This window comes from Sorex araneus, chromosome 5 (assembly GCF_027595985.1).
Source record: "Sorex araneus isolate mSorAra2 chromosome 5, mSorAra2.pri, whole genome shotgun sequence".
Taxonomy (NCBI): Eukaryota; Metazoa; Chordata; class Mammalia; order Eulipotyphla; family Soricidae; genus Sorex; species Sorex araneus.
In genome coordinates this window covers 166,182,701-166,187,898 of record NC_073306.1, presented here as the reverse complement: position 1 = coordinate 166,187,898, position 5,198 = coordinate 166,182,701, and the positions used below count along the sequence as shown (strand labels likewise).

The 5,198-nt window shown below is 34.1% G+C and overlaps 1 pseudogene; it reads left to right on the top strand.

The window, feature by feature from the left end:
• Window positions 1-519: 519 nt before the first annotated feature.
• Window positions 520-2,251, top strand: LOC129405032 (tubulin-specific chaperone A-like; annotated as a pseudogene).
• The last annotated feature ends 2,947 nt before the right edge of the window (window positions 2,252-5,198 follow it).

Sequence of the window (5,198 nt, the reverse complement as noted above, 5' to 3'; positions counted from 1 at the left end):
TTCCATGTGGACAATAGCTCTCCCACTTATTAGTTATAGTGAAAGACACAATCCAATGTCAGGAAAAACATACATTATCCAAGGTATCTTTGAACTGTAGTCTGTCGACTTGACTCCCCAGAATTTTGTAGAGTGTGCTGACTTCACAGACCCATTTTTCAAGAACAAAGTCCATTCAGAGTAAAACAAATCAGAGAAGAGTTCAAAGGAAGGAATCATCTTGAATCTCATGAAATTCAGAAGAAATCACCTGACGTTTTTTAAATATTTGGATGGTTAATAAAATGCCTCTCTATAGTATATCATTAATTGTAACTGATGCGTGTTTATTAGGAAGGCTGATGTATTAGACATTCTAATATCTTATGACAGAGAGACACACCTATATATTTTAATCTTTTAGAAAGCGTCAAAGTGATGATTTTGCCCTAGAGCTGTTTTCAGGGTGTCACAGAACTGAGGTGATACAGAGAAATTAAAAAGCTTTTTCTGAGTCCACAGGAGGTTAATTTTCACCGTATGCATGGGATGATTGTTACTAGTGCTATTGTTAATGGAATTTCCCTCAAGGAGAATATATTATCTTTACTTCTGCCACTAATAATATACAGTGTCCCTCCCAAAGAACATGGCCAAAAACCTGGAGGTGGATGGGTCAAGAACTTCCTTGCTGAGAACTCAACTGTGTGGTACAACTTGCATTCTTATGCTTGTGTTCTGACCCCGAGGTAAGAATAAAACCTGTCTCCATCTGTCCACACTCCCCCTCAAAAAAAGTTATACATTTTGCATAAAGGCCTTGATGCTAGCAAATCTAGGAAGATGAGTAGTCTTTAAGAAAACTTGTTCAAGTAGGCATATATTTCACTTCATTTGAATTGTGGCCTCATTAAAATTATATGCTCTATTAATGGCCTTACCACTAGTTATCAATTCACTTTTGCATTTATTGAAGCATATAAAGTTGTGTAGTCTAGATGATCTTAATATTTTTTACAAAAAATGATGTTACCTTTTACTACTATTCATTATTGGAAAAAAAATGTTTTTGGAGCAGGCAAGTCATAGATTTGATATATTTTTCTGAGACTAACCAAAATTATTTATACTGTATATGAGAAGACAGATTCCCTAAACATCTAATGCATCATTATTTTGTATACAAATTAAAGTTCATCAAAACTTTATCAAATGGCAAGCAATTTGCTCCTCAAGGAAAAAAAATGTATAATGAAGCACCAGTGAGTACGACCCCCAAAATAATGCAAACAAAAATGCAATTAGATACATGAACTATGGTGACATCTCACCATAATTAAGGGGGGAAAAGTATTTGATTCACCTTTGCTAATCTTTTCTCAATAGTCGTTTTAATAGTGTAAGCTACTGTGTATATATATATATATATATATATATGTATATATATATGCACTAGCATAATATACCCAAATTGAAACAGAAAAAAAAGTATACTGCTCTACTCATACATTAAATACTTCCTTCCTACAGCTATTCATTCAACCAGTATTGTTCATAGTCTACTATATGGCACTAATTCTGTGAACTAGTGGTAAAACAATGTGAGTGAATGGGCTTAATATAACTATCTTAAAAAAAAAAAAAAAAAAAAAAAAAAAAAAGAACAACTGCACCTCTCCAGTCGCTTCTCAATCTCAGCCCCTCCTCCCCGCAGCGCTCCCGGGTGGACCTTGCGCGATCCCTGCGTGAGGCCGATCAAGATCAAGACCTGCACTGTGAAGCTCTTGGTCAAAAAAAAAAAAAAAAAAAAAAAAGATGTGTTAAAAATAAGCCAAACGACAAGAAGAAAAGATAGAAACGATGAAAGCAGAATATGTTGAAAATTATGCCATTAAAAAAATTGGCTGAGGGATTGCAGCAATAGCACAGCGGGTAGGGCGTTTGCCTTGCACACGGCCGACCTGGGTCCGATTCCCAGCGTCCCATAATGGTCCCCCGAGCACCGCTAAGAGTAATTCCTGAGTGCAGAGCCAAGAGTAATCCCTGTGCATTGCCGGGTGTGACCCAAAAACAAAAACAAAAACAAAAAACCGCCAAAAAGTACCAGGCTGAGATCCTGCAAGAGTCCCTCATGATTCCAGACTGCCAGCGCAGGGCGGAAGCCGCACAGACTGACCTTCTGCAAACACTAGAGAGTGAAAAAGACTTGGAAGAAGCTGAAGAATATAAGGAAGCACGATCAGTGCTAGATTCAGTGAAGTTAGAAGCATGAGGACTTACTGGACAGGGTGTTTGTGTGCATTTTACCTCAGAATCCATCCCATAATTCGTTATTTTGACCACTGCTCTGTGTTCAAGTAGGATGAGAATCTTATTATAGATATTTCTGACAAAAGTAAAATCTGTTTGAAATTTAGATGCTTTGCCTCATAACTGAATTGAGTTAAAAACAGGATTTTTTAAAAAGTAAAACCAAAACGTTGATTAGCTTCTGAATAAAGTACAACTTCCTAAAAAAAAAATATATATATATATATGTATATATATATATATATATATATGAACACCGACAATACTATGTCCAACCACATTTAGAATAGCAACCCAAAGAAAACCATAGTGATTTTTCTCTGTGCACGAGAAAGTATAAGGTGAAAGTGATTCATTCTGCATTTTTGAATTTACCTTTATCTGAATACCGTGTGGTAAATCATGTCCCACAGTCTTCTAAAATGTTCTTTCATGTCCCCCACAACATTGGTTTCCTGATTTTTAATGTTGATGATTTCAAACATCTTATTCTCTTTACACAGTTTTATCTAAGAAACCAATCCTAATAATGTATATATGCATCTTTTCATTTACATAATAAAGTTGTGTAAGGTATGATAACTCAAACTTAAATAAATTAAATCTAACTTAATATGTTATACATTTATCTTCTACATTTTTCACATGGAATATTTTTAATCAAGAGGAATTATTGAATTTATTGCATTTCTGCTTTTGTTTCTATAGATAATTATCTTTTAATGTCTGTCATACATAAATAAATCTATTAAAATATTCTGACACTATTGTATCTTAAAAAAATGGACCTAGCTTTTATAATGCTGCTGATAAGTGAGACGACATAGTATAGTTTATTTTATCAAATTAAAATATACATTGCTGAGATTAATATAATCCTAGACTTGAATGGAATTTCAATATAGATTTTCTGTTCTTATTCTGATACAAAATAGAGCCAACTGTATGCATACATGCTTATGTGTACATTTACATATATACATATATATGACTCTAAGTATATGTTTATAATACTTTATATATATGATATATATATACTCCAAGTATATATTTATAATACTCTCTCTCTAAATATATATGGCTTGTAGAAGTCTTTTTTCTTTCTCTTTATTGAACTCAAACTGTTGTCTCAGTGTGAGCACAGCCTAACATATGATGTGAATAGAATTCATGAAGGGAAGCTATAATTATTTTCTGTAAGGAGATTTCACATAGACTGGCAGTTATGTTACTACTCCTTAATATTTGTTATTAGAATGATGAAAAGTTATTTTCAAAAATTCATGTCTATTTAAATTCTAAATACAGCTAATATCCTGATTTTCAATTATATTTACCATGCTTGATTTAAAATAGTTTAGTCACAGATGCTTAAATTTTAGATATTTGGCACATAGTCTAAATATTGGGTGTCAATAGATACCTAAGAATGAGGATATGCACCTTTTATTAAGTAATAGACATAGATTTATATTACTAAAATAAGATAAAATATGCAACCCAGGATTTTTTTGCCTTTTAAAATTTAAACAGTATTTGAACAAAATCCAATTCAATAATTTAAGAGACACAGTATTATTCCCAATATATCTGATTTGCCATGTTAACAGAATAAACATGTAAAGTTTAGATTTGTTTACACAAGTTTCTTGACATTTTCTGCATCCAAATCATTTCTATTTTTTTCTCCTTGGTTTGTGTTGTTTCCTCTCCTTGTATTGCTGTTCTCTTCCCTAAGGTCTTGACAGTATCAAGTTTATTGTTATAGTTTCTCCCCCTCTCAACTACCAAATGAAGGACATGGAAGTGTGAAGGAGGGGCTGGAGCTATAGCACAGAGGGTAGGGCATTTGCCTTGGATGCTACTGACCCGGATTCGATTCCCAGCATCTCATGTGGTCCCTTGAGCACCGGCAGGAGTAATTCCTAAGTGCAGAGCCAGGAGTGACCCCTGTGCATCGCCGGGTGTGACACAAAAAGAAAAAAACAAAGTGTAAAAGAATTAAAAAAAGTGAGAAATAACCCCTTTGGTCACACGTCGTTATAGGCATCATTTTAATTTTTCATCTACACTACCACTACATTTGTCACTGAGGTTCCTCTTGCAGTTACAGAACATCACCTGTCTTTTGTTCCGTTTCTTTCTCTTTCAACCTATGTTTGTTCCTAGTCCCCAAAGCATACCAAAATTCTGAGTGTAAATGTGCTGCTGTCTATTCTTTGCTGTGTGTGTTGGATATTTAAAATTCTCTGACTTTCTTGAGTACTCATTGCTTTCCATTTCCTACTTTTCCTTCTGGGTTGTGGAAGATTATCTCCTTGCATGATAGATGCTAAAGGGTCTCAAGCTTTACTTTAGGTATTGAAAGACAGCAGAAAAATGATTCTCCTTTTTTGTGCTTTTGACAAAAGAATGTTATAAAAACAGGAGGGAAGTTCAGTGTTCATATTTTCCAGCAGAGAAAGCAATATTTGATAGAATGTTGTAGCCAAAATAGTTGGTGCATTTTCAGACCCTGGACCATTTGGAGTGCCCCGGGTGCCTATGTGGCATAAGAATTTTTTAAACAGCCCAGAAATCACTGTACTTCAGGTCAGAGGAAAAATATGTGCAGAAATTCAGGATCATGAAGTGTAAGAAATCTAGAGGATATTATTCATATAAAATACTAAGTGGACATCAAAGAACAGAGAAATCAAAATGGGGCAAAATGTAGTAGTCTTTCTGTAACTTGTAAGCTATAGTAAACAGGTAGATAACATCCACTTTTTGTTCCTCAATATTTGAAGACACGTGTAATCAATTTCCGTGATTATGTTTCCTTTGGTTGAAATAGCAGACAATTCACATTTTCTGCATTGACAGCTATATCACACCAAAGAAGCCAAAAATCCTTAAAACTATAAATG